The sequence below is a fragment of the Globicephala melas genome, chromosome 14, assembly GCF_963455315.2.
Source record: "Globicephala melas chromosome 14, mGloMel1.2, whole genome shotgun sequence".
In the NCBI taxonomy this organism is placed as follows: domain Eukaryota; kingdom Metazoa; phylum Chordata; class Mammalia; order Artiodactyla; family Delphinidae; genus Globicephala; species Globicephala melas.
The window spans coordinates 38,640,216-38,657,586 of NC_083327.1; the positions used below are offsets into that span (position 1 = coordinate 38,640,216).

Sequence of the window (17,371 nt, forward strand, 5' to 3'; positions counted from 1 at the left end):
CAGGTGTGGAGGACCGGGGCCTGGCGCTTCACTTAAGCCTTTGGGAGGGAGGTTTGCTGGCAGGGCTGGACTGTAATGGCTTCTACCTATTATTATAACTGAACCCGAAGAGAGGCTCTCTACTGCTCCTTTTCTGCCTCTTGGGGCACTGGACACGTGGTAGGGAGAGAGGTGTGGAAAGGCCTATGATGTAATGACTTCCTGCAGTTGGGCATCCAAAGAGATTAACTCCTGTCCCCCTGCGGGGCTGCTGATACCCAGCTGCTTTGCTCTTGCACCTCATCCTCCTGGTCCCGTCTGCTAAGATATGAATGTGTACCAGGCAAAAGAGAGCCCTGTGCCTTGTGCAGTTGGAGATACATATATCGTTTGTCAGTTGCTTCTATTAACAAGTTAGCTTTTTTTAAATTTTATTTTAATTAAAGAGGTAGTTGCTTTCTTCTTCTGTCCTTTCCTTCGTTGTCTTTGGGGAGCCCTGTACTTCCTGGGTTCCAGTGGGTGTGTAAAATAAGAATAACTTGACCTTAGGCGGAGAACTGAAACACTGAAGAAGACTCATTGTATGAAAAAGCTAAACAATTTAGTGTTATTAACTTTTAATTTGCTTTAAAAAAATCTTGCAAAGTGCCTTTAAAAATTATTTTTATGGCTAGTATTGGGAAGGGGGCTTGTTTAGATACTTTAAAAGCAAAATGTGTGCTTTGATATTATTCCACAGATGTAGCTCATCCTTGAACAAATGCTGATATTATGAATCTTACATTTGATTTAATTTTATTGCTTTGCCAAGGGATATGAGTTGTGTGATATGAGAGATATTTATGAAACAGATGAGAATTCTGTTTCAAAACAGTGCTAATGTGATACCTTTAAAAATTGAGTTTCCAAGTGGATGGTGAGGGTTAATCTCAAGGTTCAGTGTTAGGAAAGGGTGAATTTATGGGATCTAAGAAGATGGATTTTGGGGGGTGGTGGGATATTTTCCAAATTTCTCACACTTGAAATTTAGTTCTGCATATTTTGAATTTGGCAGAAAATCTGTTAGTTAAAAGTTAGCTTTAAGTTAGTTTAAAAGTTAACATAGGAAGGGTTTTTACCTTTCTTATTATTTTTAAGATTATGAAAGTAATTTAAACTCCACAAATAATGTTTCTTGCATTGTGTTTATAGTTGAAGATAATACCAGTTTATAGTATTTGAATTTTTTATAGTGTCTGAATTTAAGATTTATGTGAGAAAGTGGTATTACCAAAAGTAGCCATGAGTTGAGACTGGATTAATTATGTTTTCATGTAGCTTGCAGGATTTGCAATAGAGATTTTGGGCCTAGTCATAAACTTTGTGGTTTTCTGTCCTATTTTTGGTCTCATGGTTTCTTTTTTCCTTCTCTGTTATCTCATCTTTCTTTAACTAAAATTCTATTAAATATTGTGAATTGAAACTGCCCAGCCCTAATATGTTTAATACAGGGCACATATTCTGTGAGTATTTTTACTTGAAAATTTTACACCAATTCTGTTTCGGAGTATCACACAAAAACTAATCCTTGAAGACTATAGGGATATAATTTAGTTGAAGAATTTTTGTAAGATGACCTTTATCAAAAGATGCAGCCATGCAGGAACTTCCAAATCTTTGATGATGGAGAATGCCCTTTGAAACTGGGGCTGCTGGTTTCACATTCCGATTATGACTAATAGCCAAGCTTTTTTGTGCTTGTGGTTTAGTGGGGGGTGGAAGAAGAGGGACAAGGGAGAAGTCAGGAGCTAATTGTGACCCATTTCCATGCATCCGAGTTTCAGGAGTTGATTTCTATCATGATTATTCATTTTGGAAGCATGCATGTGCATTTAAACCACACTACTTTCATTCTGAGTTATGCATGCAGGTTTCTAACTTCTAAAAATGTCTAGAATTCAGGTTAACCTCTCCTAGTCATGTGTGCACATAGGCATAATATGCAGGGTCTAGGCCTTACTTCTTTTGTAGCTTTTTGGGCTATTGTATTATGAGATCTTTTATCCAGAATTATCACTCTTAAGATCGTAGACTGAATTAGAAAAGAGGCCTTAGCGATCAGAATTGAGACCAGTGGCTCAAAATCCTGGTTGCATGTTAGAATTACCTGGGAGCTTTTAAAAAATACCAGTGCCCAGAGAACCTGATTTAACTGGGCTGATGTGTGGGCATTGGTTGGTGGGGTTGTTTTAGTTTTATTTTGAAGTTTCTCAGGTGATTTTAATGTACAGCCAGGATGAGGTTTGCAGATCTCCTTCAACCCCCTTATTTTATAGGTGAAGAACTTGATTCTTCAAGTTAACAACTTTTCTAAGGTCACACAGCTAGTTAGTACAGAGGTAGTTAGTAGCCGTGGTTCTAGAGATCTTTTTCACACTGTTTTTCTCTTTAAATTGATCCTTTTTAAAGGTTATTTATTAAATACTGAGTAGTCTTATGTAATTAGAAGTTGTTTTCCTGAAAAGCATATTTGCCTCTCAATCTAAAAAATCTTGGTTATTGTTTCAACATCGGAAGATGGCTGATTATTGATGGAGGCTGAGTGAGTGCACAGTGTTTTGAAAGCTGCCTGGTGCCTATCAGGATGGGTACTTAGGAACTATGAAGTGACAAAGGAGGCAAAAAAGAGAGCATTTTAACAAAAGGAGGAAGCTCTTGGTTAACTGAAGTTTGTCGGATGCAAACTGTGCCAGGGAGAAAGGTGATGGCTATCTTGCAGGTTCCCTTACTTCGGGCATGAAAGTAGAAATGAATAATCAGATGTGGTTAAGAGGGGAAAAGGTTACCTTTCCTTTAATTCAGATTCAGCTTACTTGCATGGCACCTGTAATTGAGCTGGTGAGTTATCTGTTTCCACCTGTCTCAGGCAGACCTCTAGGACTCCAGGGTTTACCTGGTAAGGCCCATTTATTACTGATTCTCCTACACAGGTCCACACATCTGTGGTTCCCGTGGGTCAGGGCACAGTCACGTTAGGCAGCCATGAGTTTCTGTGGTGGTTCCTACAATTTCATAAATGTAAGATACTGTGTGAGGACTTCGGCTGCTGCTGCAGAGGATGGTTCTTCAAGAGACTGAGTCTTCCTTCATGTGAGAATGTGTCCTCTCACCAATACTTCCCAAGGTTGAAAGATGAGGGCTGACCTGCCGCATAAAGCTTGCTCACGTCCTCACTGTTCTAGCTTTTTAGATGAACGCACCCAGTTCCTTTTCAACATACTGTGTTTAAAAAATGTTATTTTAACTGCAACTTTGACGTTTAAAAATATTTTTAACAATTTCAAAATGACAGACTCATAATAATTCCATTTTGGCCTCTAATTTTGACCTCAGTCACCTTTTGGAGTAAAGGGCCAGTTATGATCATGCCTTGTATGAGGAATCTGTCTTCAGCTTGGCCCCTGTTGCTAAAATGCTGTTTTGTAATTTCCTTTGGCAGTACTGTCTTCGTCAGTGATTCTCAACTAACATACTTCCTCTTTCTACAGCAGCAGTACACCAGGGGGACTGTTTTTCTTCTTTTTCAAAGCTGTGTCATCGACCTGTGAGGTGAAGAAATTGGCCCTTTTAGACTTTGATCGGTGAGCCCCGTGTAGCAGAGAGACTCTTTTAAAAAGAAGCTGTTTGTTTTGATATGTTTATCTCCTTCTTCGAAAATGAAATGAAACTATGCAGACTTATTTTTAGGAGTTTTTAGGAGGGTTCTATTTTAAGAGAATGACACCATAGAAGAACATCTTGTAGTTAAACTTTTTAATACTCGTGATGCTTACTTAAAACCTGCAAGGTACTTTTATTTGGAAAATTAATGAAGAAGCCTTGTCCCACTAAAAAGTCATTTACTTGGTTTGCAAAAAGTTTAGCAGATACCATTCATCCAAGGATCTTTATAAAAATGCAAAGATAAGACTTTCTAGGCCAGTGCCTTCTGGGGAGGTACCCAAATTACCCATTGCTGATCAGATTCCAGATTCCCTGGGCTGGAGAGAATATGGGAATTTGTTTTGTTTTCGTGCTCATTCATCTTGTCTGTGAGGAACAGACTTGCTCCTATTTTTGACTCCTCATTTTTCTCCTCACCGTTTCCTGTATCACAAATGGAGGAGCCCTGAAGACCACTTTGGCTTTTTGCTGCTATAGAAGGAGCTGGCGATGACACATATGTAGGTGGGTTAGTATCAGTGGATGATGCAGCTGGCATACAGTAAGCGAGTGAAAGATTGGAAAGAGAAAACCTTTTTACCCGTTTGCATTTCATGCCGTTTGATTCATTCAGCAAGTATGTATCAAAGGCATACAGTGTGCAGGGCGTTCTGCCCGGCCCAGGGATGTAGTGGTAGCACAAGGCAGATAAGGTTCCAGTTCATAGGAGTTTGTGTTCTCTTGGGGGAAGACAGAAAATAAACATGCAAATCTGTGCTCTGTAGACTTGTCCCTTCTCTTTGCCTTTTTTCCCCTCTGTACTTCTACTTTCCTTAGTGCTTCGGCTCTCTGCAGAGAAGTTACCAGCAAACAGAAAAGTCGAAATTGAGATCTGGCTTGGAGCTGGCTTTTAGCTCTCTGCAGATCATCTTCAGCTTGCTTTGGAGGTGCAAGACCGCTGTCATGTGGCTCCTGCAGTTTGGGTCTGTTTGGGAGAAGCTGGGGCCTTCCCAGGCCCACCCGGATTAGAGCATGCCTGTGGCCCTGGACTAATCTGGGGTCCCCAATTCTGTCTCGTGGGGCTGTGGTATAGGACCGGCCTCTCGGAGTGGATGTGGAGCCTTGATGTAGTCGAATCATCTGTATTGCTTCTTGCCTCCAATTCAGAACTAAACGAAGTCTTAAAAATCATGTAACTACTTCATTTTGCAAGTGAGGAAACAGGCCAGGAGCATGTGAGGGACTGCCTCAGGGACCCACAGCTAGCAGGGGTGGAGTTAAGAGTGTCTGTGTGAGCTGAACCCAGGGCACTAGTGTTCTGTAATATATGTTACTAACCATTGTGGTTTCACAGCTGTTCTAGTCATCTCCATTTCTGCAAACTCTTACTTCATTTTCTCTCGTCTGCTTCCCCTCCCCCATCCTCTAGGCTGGCTGGCAGGACAGTAGCTGGTTTCTCTTTTTGCATTCTGCATCAGCACTCTCCGCTCACCTTTCTGGAAAAACCTACTCTCTCAACCCCATCCTACCCTGCCCACCCTCTGACTCCTGTCTGTTCCTTTTGCCATTTTTCTGTGACTCCTGTGTATTCTCAACTACAGTGTAAAAGCCTTGAAAGCAAGGAAGGTGTCTAACAGACAAAAGCATTTCTGATGCTGGGATCTGCTCTTGGGATCATTATGCTCTCAGCCCATGAGCCTAGCCTTGTTCTGGGATAGTAACATTGAAAGGGGATGATGTGACTCAGGAGTGGGGTGACGTCATGTGTAGAATCTTTTGGATACTTGTAGCTATGAAGGTGGCCCAGACCTCCTAGCGTTGGTGTCGATATGATGTAGTGTAATTATGAAATGATGCTCTGCTATCTAAGGCATTTCTTGTAGTGTCTTATTTCTGCAGTTCTAGCGTAGAGGTCCTTGAAAACTTCATCAGTGGCAGTCACTACCCATCACAGAAACTGAGGGAAACCTGATCTTCGGATGACTTTTCCTTAAGAGAAGGTTGAAATCAAGTCTTCCCTCTGTGTGTGGACCCCGCTTTATGCAGCATCAATATGACTGTCTAGAAAGAGTCACCATGGCATTGTTCAGCCTAAAATGTACATACTTGCCCACTACAGGAGCAGAGCTGTGGTGTAAAACTAAGTTGTCCATAATGTTCTGCATTTGGGGGTATAAATCCTAGATGTACTTGAAGTTTTTTATTTATGGATTGGAAAAACAGAAGTCACATATGAAGGAAGAAGAGATACCGAGCAGTCTGAGCTGGACCTTTCCAGGGCTAGTCTGCAGCTCTTCCGAAGTAGTTTTCTGAATAGGTGGTTCAGATAGTGATTATCATAGAAGATCCCAATTCTGATCGCATCACTGCCCAGACAGGCTCAGCATCTAACCATTTTATTCTTGACTGAACAACTTTCATTTCTCAGTATTGCAGTTTCCCCAGTTGGAAAAAGAAGTATAATAGGAAGCATCTGTAGAATATTGTGTTGTATCACTCCTTCCTGGTAAAACACAAATGTATAATTAGAGCATGTTTCAAGCTGGGCCTTTTTCTTTTCACCCAAGAGTGTGCATTTTCACTTGGACCTTTTTTTTTGTGGTTTTAATCTTGAGGCTTTTTCTCTGGAGTGTGTTAGTCCCTACTATGGGATAACATTGCAAAGTGAAGTAGGCTAAGTTCTCTGGTGGCCTGTGGTACCTGCACTCATTTGCTACTTCTATAATTGTCTGTGGTGAAGAAGCCAGGTTATCTTCTGGGGGCTCACTACGCCGGGGTGTCCAGATGCACCCCTGGCCTGCAGTGGAGAGGTGAGCTTAGAGCAAGGCAAGCTGTGGCGTGCTTGTGGGGCAAAGCCAAGGTCGGAGGTGGCCCCTGCCACACGCAGATAAGCGACTGCCTTAGCTTTCCTCTGGACTGAACCCGTAATAAACCCAACAGATGCCTTTGGCAGTTTTCAGTATGTGTTTTGTAATTTCTTATTTATTTCTTTGAAGACTTCTGTGTGTGTATGTGTGGGAGAATCCACATCATATTTTTCCTTGTGTTTGGATGTCTAGTGAAATTAATAACTTGGCTCCTGAAACCATTGAGAATTTTCTTTAAATTTAGAGCCAGCAGAGGGAGTACCCAAGTCTTCAAACTGATCTCAAGGTTTTTTCCCCCACATAGCTAAAATAATACCTTGGTTAAAAACAACAAAAAAAAGAACTCTAAAGTGCTTCCGTGTAGGCTTATGTCATTGTTAGAAAAGGATAATTTGGAGGAGGGAGTGTTTAAAAACCCAAGGTAACTTTTTTAAAAGGAAACTTTGGTCTTCTAAGACCCATGGTCCAATTCTCATCCCCAAATAGTTAAATGAAAGCGTTTTTAACTGAAAAATGTCTTCCCCTGGCTTACATCTTTTTGCTGCTCCACTCTTGATAATATATGTGAATGTTCATCTGTACCTGATACCAAACTTCCCAGTATGTCAAGTGTCTGGGTCAGTGGATGGTTCTGTGTTTTAGTGCTCTTTTGATTGAGACTTTTGATATTTTCCGAGATTTCATTTTCCTGTGGGTAAGAGAAAGGCAAAAGCTACATTATTCCCAGTTCATATTTAGTAGTTATGGATCCACTGGAGATGATAACTTTGACATTTTTATCATCTAAAGTTCTGTAGTTCTGTGAAGCTGTAATTTGTCATCTCCCTCCACTTTGCCCCATATTTTGGTGGTGGTGGTTTATTTTCATTTGGCAGCTGTACTGGGTTGAATAATATCCGCCCCCCCCCCCAATTCATGTCCACCTGGAACCTCAGAATGTAACCTTGTTTGGAAATAGCGTCTTTCCGGGGGTAGTTAGTTAAATTAAGATGAGATCATATTGGATTAGTGTGGGCCCTAATCCAATGACTTGTATCCTTATGAGGAGAAGAGAGGACATGGTAGATGCAGAGAAGGCTGCACGAAGGCTGAGGCAAAGGTTGGAGCAATGCAGTTACAAGCCAGGGAGCATCAGACTGCTGGGAGATACCAGACGCTAGGCAGAGGCCAGGAAGGATCCTCGCCTGGAGTCTTCAGAGGGAGCACGGTGCCGCCCATACCTTGATTTTGGACTTCTAACCTCCAGCACTGTGAGAGAATAAGTTTTTGTTGTTTGAAGCCGCTCGCTCTAGGAAACAAACATAGGAGCACAGGGGTGGAAGAGAGGGACAGGAAGGGTTGTAGATAGAAGAGAAGAATAAAAACGTTTTATTTTATTTTTTTAAATTGAGATGTAACTGACATACAATATTATTAGGGTCAGGTGTACAACATAACGATTTGGTATTTATATGTGTTGCAAAATGATCATCACTGTAAGTCTAGTTAACATTTCTTTTTCTTGTAATGAAAACTTTTAAGATTTACTATCTTAGCAACTTTCAGGTATACAAATATTAACTACAGTCACCATGCTGTATATTAAATCCCCAGGACTTACTTATTTTATAACTGGAAATTTGTATCTTTTGACCCCCTTCACATATTTTGCCCACCCCCCTCAAAAAAAGGTTTTATTGAGATTAAAATTAAAATGTTAATCATTGATAGGCTACTTTCTGGTAATTTAAATTTCTTCTTTCTTCATCCTGCTTTGAGGCACAGAAGGGAGGCATGAATTTCCCTGATTTCCCAGTGAGAACTGCTACAACTCGTCCCTCCCTCCCTCCCGCTTAGCATGTACTCTGGGCTCCCTCCCTAACCCTCCCACTCTCCTTACTCAATTTCTACTTTTTGGCCTCTTTCGTGAAGCTGGGGGAATGGCTGTGCTTGTGGAGTATGGACTTGAGGTTTACTCTAAGGCCCTGAGGTCTGGCTGAGCCATTTGGTCTAGGACCGTCAGTCTTTAAGGGCAGGGAGCAGCCTGGGTCCTCAGCGAAAGGAGAGTGAGTTTTGAAGAATTCTCTCTTCCCTGTCCCAGTCAGGCTTGAGAAGATGGAGCCCCATCAGTTTCACTGCCATCCATGGTGGCAGTAAGGCCAATCCAGAATCCCTCTGGAGTCCCCTCAGCTCCTCCTATGCTTGGTTCAAGGCCTTTCAGAGTCTCAACACACTTGAGCCTTAAGGCTCTCGTCCCCTCTGTATACATTTATGTCCACAAAACCCAACAATTCCGGTGGAGCATAGAACATAGAGTGGTTGTCCTCATCCAAGTAGCAGCAGGTATTTTCTAGGTACCTTGTAGGTGTTTGGGCTGAATTATTCAGAAGTATTTAAGAATCAGAATTGCATCTGTTTTTTTCTCATATTTCAAAATGATAATTTTGGGAAAGGGAGCCAGGGTTATAAGTCAACTGGAAGCACAGTTTTGTTTTTACAGTAAAAAGAGGAGTTGACACAAGATATTCTGAAGCCTAGTTATAATAATAATAGTAGTAGTAACTGTGATTTATTGAACACTTACTATGTGCCAGTCAGCTAGGTTTTTTACATTGAATATTGATCCTACGTGATAGTCATTTAAATATAAATCCCAATTTAAAGGCAAGAAAATGGTTCAGAGAGGTTTCAGTAAATTGCTTGGGATTCAAACCCAGGTTTCTTTGAACTTGTGCCTTTTCTAGTATGTTCTGCTGCCTCCTGAGTGTGGGTGGGACTTTCGGTAGGGGTGAGACAGCAGTAAAATTAAATAGCTCCCATTTTGTAAGTTGCTACTGTGTGCCACATTCTTTATATATATTTCCATCAATCCCATTATTAATCTTTCAGAATACTGTCTTGAATGTTTATCTTCCGAACTGTGGCTGACTCAGGGTAACTAGCACGTCTCTGTGTTGTTGGGGGAGTGGACGGAGACCCACGATTTAGGCTCCTGCCTCTGATTTTGCATGAGCTAATAATTTTAAGAATCCAGACAGTGCCTGGGCTTTTAGTGGGGGAGTTTGATTTGGGGATTCTCATTTCTGTTTGGACACTGCCTTGTGTAACCATGGTTTACTGTGGGTCAGATAAATAGTGTATTAGTACTGAGAACTAACAGAGTGATACATGGTGTGTGGAAATCCTTTGGGTTGGGCTTTTGTCTCTGAGAAATTTCTGCCTTGGTAGAACAGAATATCTCTGTTTCTGTAGGCTTTGGGTAGGTAGGTGGATGGAGGTAATACCACCAAGAAAAATGGATTTCAGGAGGAAAAAAGAAAACATTTATAAGAAGTTTCTGGCGGAAGTGTGGTTGCTGAGTCAGATCTCATAATTAAAGGTATTAAGCATATTTTGTGAGGTGGTCGACCCTTTGCAATGCAGTTACTAACGGGTTTAAAGGCAGGTACTAAGACAGAAACAGAAAATGCTGCATAATGCAAGTGGCTGGCCAGGTTAAAGCGTTTATCTTATTAAGGAGCTTACTGCTTTTGTCTTCAAGGTAAAATATGTATGAGTAGGACCTAAAATGATGCTTTTAATTGGCCGTAGGAATGTAGCACCCATGCCCCCTGAGATAAAATATGGCTTGCAGAACACTAATCCCATGTGTGTGTTGGAAAAAATTTTAGAACTCTCAGTTTCACAGTAAAGATAGGTGAGTAGTGTCTGGACAGTGTCCAGAAGATAGACTGAAAACCCGTGATAAACGTGGAGCAGGCAGAATGGCTCTGCCTGATAGCTGAGCACAGCCAGGGTGTGGGGGAGGGTGACGGGGCCAGAGGCAGCTGCGCAGAAGGCGGCCTTGGCCTCTGTGGACTTTTAAAGGCACAACTCTGGATATAGGCCTGAAGTTGAAGCAGGGCATAAAATTATATCCAGTACAACTTGTTAGATGTCTCCTTGAAAATTGGTACTACATTAAAAAGATCAAGTGGAGAGTTAAGCCATTGATTCGCATAAATCAAATCTCAAAACTGCCTTTTTTCCTAAAGTGTCCTAATAATTAATTTCAAAAATGATAGTTCTTTCATCATAAATTATCTAGATAATTGCCTTGGTTCCATATTTCACATTAAGCTTGTCTGAGTGATGTTTAAGGCCTCCTGCTCACCTTCCTGTCCTTTCTCTTTTCATTTTTAGTTTACTTAATATTTTTTTTAAAAACTCAGTATAGTTTTTTTTCTAATGCTGTAAGGTTTTCATAAAGTAAAAACACTTTCTCTAGATCTCTCTATTAGAACTTCTTGTTGGTAAATTCCTTAAAAAAATTCTACTTATGGGGATATATGTATTTCACTTCGTTATAAAGCAGAAACTAACACACCATTGTAAAGCAATTATACTCCAATAAAGATGTTAAAAAAATTCTACCTAATTTAAAAACTCCGTTTTGCTGCATATTTCTTCTAGAATTTTTACCTTATATGATCGCTGTTCTGGGGCTTCGTGGCAGCCTTCATTTCCAAATCAAGGACTTGTTAATCACACCCTTCATACTTTTTATTTTTTTCTTCTTTCCCCAGGCGGTAGGATGAGAAGGGACATACCATTATTCACTAGTTATTTGTCAGAATAGTCCCATTAACAGCATCAGTTTGCCATTTATGAATATACCTATCATTGTAAATGAACAGTGGCCTATAGAGTACATTTTAAGCAAGGTAATTTTTTTTAAAAAGTAAAAAATTGAAACTCTGAGTCCAAGCATTCTCCTGAATTTCTTTAAAAGAACAGTGATCATATATATACACTACTATGTATAAAATAGCTAACTAATGAGAACCTGCTGTATAGCACAGAGAATTGTACTCAATGCTCTGTGGTGACCTAAATGGGAAGGAAATCCAAAAAAGAGGTGATATATGTATACATATAGCTGATTCACTTTGCTGTGCAGCAGAAACCAGCACAACACTGTAAAGCAACTATACTCCAATAGAAATTAATTAATTAAAAAAAAAGAACAATGATCAGTTACTTGGGGTGCATCATTTGTGTAACCCTGAGAAACCCGGAGTGTGCCTTGGAAATGTTGTGGGCCTGATTCTTTTAAAGTTGTCTTCCAGCTGACATGGGTGTGAGCGTGCTTGCTTTAGCACACTTGGGCTCTTTAGCTCCTGATAGATAGCTTCCTAGGTGAGCTAGTATACTGTTTCTTGAAATTAGTGACCTCGATCAGGCCTTCTATCTACAACCCTGTCCAATACAGATAAGCTTACAGCCTTCTGTTTGAATAGATGCATGTCCTCCGCTGAACTGAATTATCTAAATCAGTCCTATTTAGTGCCCTTCCTTTCCAAGAAAGATCCTTCTTTTTCAGGCTGAGAGTCTAGGTGATCTGGGCCATATGTTAGGCTTTACCACATTCAACCTTCATGTTAGTTGCCAAGGTGAAATTTAGCATCCGATACATTTTGGCCGCGCTGCATGGCTTGCTGGGTCTTAGTTCCCCAACCAGGGATTGAACCCGGGCCCTTGGCAGTGGAAGTGTGGAGTCCTAACCATTGGACTGCCAGGGGAATTCCCTGGCATCCGATTGTAGGCATCTTTTAGTAGGTGTTCTTTGGGAGAAGGGAGAGGTTTATTCTGATAGTCTCATAAAATCAGGGAAAGCTTCAAGTTAATTTGTGGGCAGTCAGTACTGAATTAAGTGAAGTACCATGTGTCAAATTAGGAAAGTTAACTTAAGGTGTTAGTGAAAGCTACCATCTTCCAAATTGATTTTAACAAGTGAATGTTTTTATCAAAAATTACTATTCTCATTTTTAAGATGCAGATTTTCCCACATCTTGGTTTTCTAATCACATCAAAGTCTTTAAATTGATGGATAGTTTTAACTGCTAGCGCAGTGGGATAACATCTGGTTTTTCTCTCTGGGCTCCCAGTGTTTGTCCTGTTGTGAGCAAAGATAATTTTCACCTGACGTCTGTCTGCGTTACCTGCGCTGAGGTTCCCTGCTCTGTCCACTGACCACCAACACTGCATTCTTCTACTGTCTGTTTTGTGTTCATCATTCTGCCCTAAAAAGGATCATAAAGCTTTCAGATATCTTTTCCGGCTTGTTACCTCATGCATCTGTGCTTAGTCAAGAAGGAAGAGAAGAAAATAACTCTATCTTGGTTTTATCATCTGCATCACATGATTTTACAACTTTGAAAACTCACTTGTCAGTGTGGTTACTGGGGAGATAAGTTCAATTACCAAGGGCTCTGAGAGTTACTGCTGCAGTCTCTTCCCTCTTGCCTCCCCTTTGGAAAAGAAAAACATTTAACTTTGCTCAAGGATACATTTTATTGTTTTTCCGGAGCATGATTTCAAAGTTGAACGTTTAGAGGATTTGTTTGTGAGACATTAAAAGCTCTTTGCCTCAAGTTCCTAGTTATTAACTCTTCTGAAAAAAATAGTACCGTTTTAAAAAAGGTTTCCTGATATGTCCTTTGGACTGTTGCCATGTCTTTGGCAGTTGAGGGTACTTCCTTGATTATCTAGCTGTTTCTGATTTTTGAACCTAAGACTGCCAGTGTTGGGTTGATCCTTAGATAGTCTCAGAATCTAAGAGCCTCAGTTTTACTTGTCCTAGTCGTTCCCAGCTACTTTCCCATTCTTTCTTGTTTTGTCTCATTAGACATTATCTAAAGAGGTCTTACTGCCCTTCTTTTCTCTTTCCCATCACCCATTATTTCTCTGTGAACTTCCTCCTGCATCAGTGGTTTTCAATCTTGGCCGTATTTGAGAATCACGGGGAAGCTTTGGAAAACATCAGTGTCGAGGTCCCATCCAAAACCAATTAGGTCAGAACCTCTAGGTATGGAGCCTGGGCTTCTATATTTTTTAAAGCTGCCACGTAGTTACAATGTAGTTAGGGTTGAGAACGCTGTCTTAGAAAAGCGAGAGATTTTGGCTGTGGAAGTTATCAACCAATTTAGTAATGACTTTTAGGCCTATTTCCACCCTATTCTCCATAGGGAGATTACAAGGTAGACTTTGCTCCCTGGAAGCTCCATATAAAAAGGAAGGAGCACTATGAAATTGGGATCTAAGAGAACAGTTGGCTTCTAAGACACGGGCATCGTTATTTAATAAACTGTGTTTAACTAGGATTTCCTCTCTACTTTCTTTTGTGTAAATGAATGTGGTGTCTTTAAAATTTTCCAGCCCCCACTCATTTTTCTAGTCTCCACTGGACCTTAGTTAACTAATTTTGAAGTTTTCAGGCATTCCTAAGAAGAGACAGTGCTATTTCGAGTCATTGTACGTTTCTTGAAATCTGAGACACAGAAACTCACTCTTTTGTGCAACCTAATCTGATATAATAGAGGGTTCTACCATGTTCTGATCCATTAAGCTAGTGCTTCTCAAAGCATGGTCTCCACACCAGCAGCATCACCTAGGAACCTGTTGGAAATTCAGATTCTTGGGCTCACCCCAAACATATTGAATCAGAAAGTCTGGACCCAGCAATCTGTACTGTCACAAGGTCTCCGGGTAATTCTGCCGCAAGCTGAAGTTTGAGAACCACTGCTTTTAGTCATTTGCTAAGTCCAGAATTCTGCTGGGTGCAGATTAGGAGTCAAAAATCAAATTTTTCGTGCCATCTTGATTTCAGAGGCCTGATAAGAGTAGGAAGAGATGAACAGAGAGCTTGCAGTGGTATCTGTGGAGATGTAACAGAGTTCTCAGCCCTAGAATAGACTTTGCACAGATCCTTGTTGCTGTGTAGCTTTCTGTGCAGTCAGGGGCACCGACCTCCCCCCTCCCCCAGACAACAATAATAGACGATGCACTCAGGTGCACAGAGGAAGCCACGTGTTCATCCTGGTGTGTGTACTGTGTTCACAGGACTCATGTTTAGGTTGGATTCTTATTGTTTTGTGATCTTTTCCCCGTACTTGTTTGTTTTGGTCTTTGGGGAATGTTCCTAGTTTAAGACCAGCGTCGGACAGGGGGAGTAGTCAGTCGCCTGACTCACCCACAGACAGGCGTGGGACATGTGGGAGAGAGATAAGATTAAAATGTGCTGGGTGTAATCAGTGTGAGAGGGCGAGTGAAGTGAAGGGGAAGGTGATGCTGCTTTCGTGCCGAGGTCGAGGCGAGGCACTGGTGAGGAGGTGCCAGAGTCTTGGCCCAGAGTCCTGCAGGACACACGGCCTCTCCCACCACGAGGTGAAGCCAGGTAAAGAGCAAAAAACAACTTACTGTAGCTTGTCAGTATCCCCGGATTCTGGAGTCCATTAAACAGGGCCTCATGATCACCCATATCAAACACAGCTGATGGCTTTAGGAATATAAATAGTGCGAAGAACAGTCGGTTGGCCGGGTCTTGGAAGTTCATTTCAGGACCTCCTAGCAGCTGCTTCAGAATGTTGCCTGAGATTCATAAATGCTCTTATATCTGACACTTAAGTTTGGATTACGAATTCTTCTGCTGTTAGCAATACCTTTTCCTCCATGAAGCTCTATCCGAGATGACGTAGCTTGGGTGCTGAACTTCAGAGGGACAGGAATCTGGGTTTTCTTCTTGGGAATGGGGAGGGCAGGCAAGTTAGTCTCCTCAGATTCACCAAGAGTCTTGGGAAGGAGCAAGAAGGCAGGCCCAGGTGCTGGAACATCAGAAGGTTCGCGCAGTGGTGGGGAAAGCTGCATTGGGAGACTTCACGTCTGGAGCCAGAGTTTGGAGGAGAGTCCGAAATACGGTGACCTTAGCGCTGTGAGCAGAATTCGAAACTGGGCTCCGGGAGGGCGCAGGCCTTTCAAAGAAGTCAGAAGTCAGTCAGCTGGTGGGAACTTCAGCGCTTGCGACGGTGGGATGCTTCCCAAAGCAGCCACTGCTCACAGAGGAAATGCACACGTTAGTTCACTTCCATTTTGGTTTTCCTAAAGGATGGGCTGCTGCTTGCATGTTTGGGGGATGGGGTGGTGGTGGTGTATGTTGGAAAAAATTCTGCCATTAAGGATGCATTTACAGAGGAGTAAAGGGCCTTAAGGAACAATCTGGCTCATAAGAAAAAGCTTGCCTGGCAGCCGTGTAGAAGGCTTGGCTCCCAGCCCAAGGATCAGAGGGATCTGAGTCCTCAGCTCCTATGGCCCAGAACTGAAGATGGAAATCAGGGACATCAATCTGCTCGACCTCTCTTCAGAAATCCCCTCTGGGAGGCTGTAGAGGAGGCCTTTGGTTTTGAGGATAAGGTCCCCGAGCCCTGACTTCTACGGGGAAGGTTGTAGTTGAAGTTAGAAAGCTTTTATCCCCTCCCCACAAAAAGGGCAAAAACAGTTGTATGTTAAAGCTGCATTGGTGCGAATGGGTGTGCTGTGTGCAGTCACAACCTTAGGTTGACCTATCATTTTCATGGCTGTAACTAAAAGCTACTGTTAATTGAACAGTTATTATGGGCCACGCACTGCTGTGGGCTTTATGCTTAATCAGCTCTTCTTTACAGATGGGGAGACTGAGGTACGGGGTGGCTTTGTAACTTAGCCAAGGCCATACACTTGGAAAGTGATAGAGGTGGGATACCTCTATCAGCATGCCTCTACTTTGACTAAATAAACTCCAAAATCAATAATTGATCCCAGCTTTAGGGATTTTGATTTCATAAAACTGCCTGAGACCTCACTGGGCTCTTCTTTCCTACCATATCTCTTATTTTGGTTTAAGAGAGGAAGGAGGGGAGTTTGCATGATCTCTGATAAAGATGAGGCAGTTGCGTTATACCTGGCTGGTCGCTCTTTCGGAACCCAGGAAGAACAGACTTGAGTGTGTGGTTGTAGACAAGCACCCACAGTGAATGCAGAAGCCTTTTAAGACTTGCACTCCTGTGAAGTGTAATTATTCTTCGGGATGGGACTCTCTGAACTGCCTGTTCTCTCCAGGCTGCAAAGCAGACGTAAGTGATGTTCCTTGCACTCTTCACTCCCGGAGGAAAAAGGAGATACCGCCTTTCTTTCTTTCTTTGTTGGTTTGGCGTACGCCGTTTATTCCCTAGCCACGGAAGCGAGTGCCTACCAGCTTCATTTAGGTTAAATATAGGGCTCATCCTAAACACCTTGTTTTCCAGATGTGAGGGGCAGGCCCAGCAGGCTGTGACGTGTCCTGGTGAGTGGAAGTGATGGGGAAGCGTGTGCTAAGAAGGCCACAGCACCCAGCCCCGTGTGCTGGTGGGAGATGCTTTTTCATCCCAGAAGTCATGTGGAAGTCTTTGTATCTAGTTGGAAGAACTCAGAAACATCTCTTTTCTTAGTCGTTTGACTAGTAATATTTTTGAAAGAGGTTGGAATTTTTAAAAATGAAAATTTTGCATTCTGCATGTAAACAGAGATGTCCTAAGAGACCTAAAAGAAAATACATGAGGTGTTCGTGAGATAATGCATTTATCCTATTTAACTTCATACCTTCCAGTTAGGTTTTTGTTGTGCAGATGATGAGTGACTCCTTCAGAAGATGTTAAGGAGTGGGGTTATTTCTTTTCTGAAGAGACAGTTTTCAGGGCAGACTTTTGATATTCTCTTTTTCCCTTCTTCCTGGATGTTAAGATAGGAAAGCCACGTCTGATCCCCAAAAAGCAGTGCAGTAGATCAAACCACCCCTCGAACTGTTATTCACCACCTGTGTGAGGTGTATCTGCCAGCCCAGTACTCCTGACTCTTAGTAGCGAGCCCACCCTTCTTGGCAGCCCCACTGTAGGTACCTAACATTCCCCCGTTCATCTCACCCGGGCCCTGTTTCCTTAGGGATTTTCTAGGGGAGGACTAATCCGAGAAGCAAATTAATGCTGAATTGATGACGGAACCTCTGAGTTCCGGAACTGAATGCCTTGGATGTCGTC

General features: G+C 42.0%; 1 protein-coding gene across 1 annotated transcript in view; it reads left to right on the plus strand.

The window, feature by feature from the left end:
• Nucleotides 1-17,371, plus strand: part of FOXO3 (forkhead box O3) — a 119,003-nt gene that overhangs the window by 4,480 nt on the left and 97,152 nt on the right.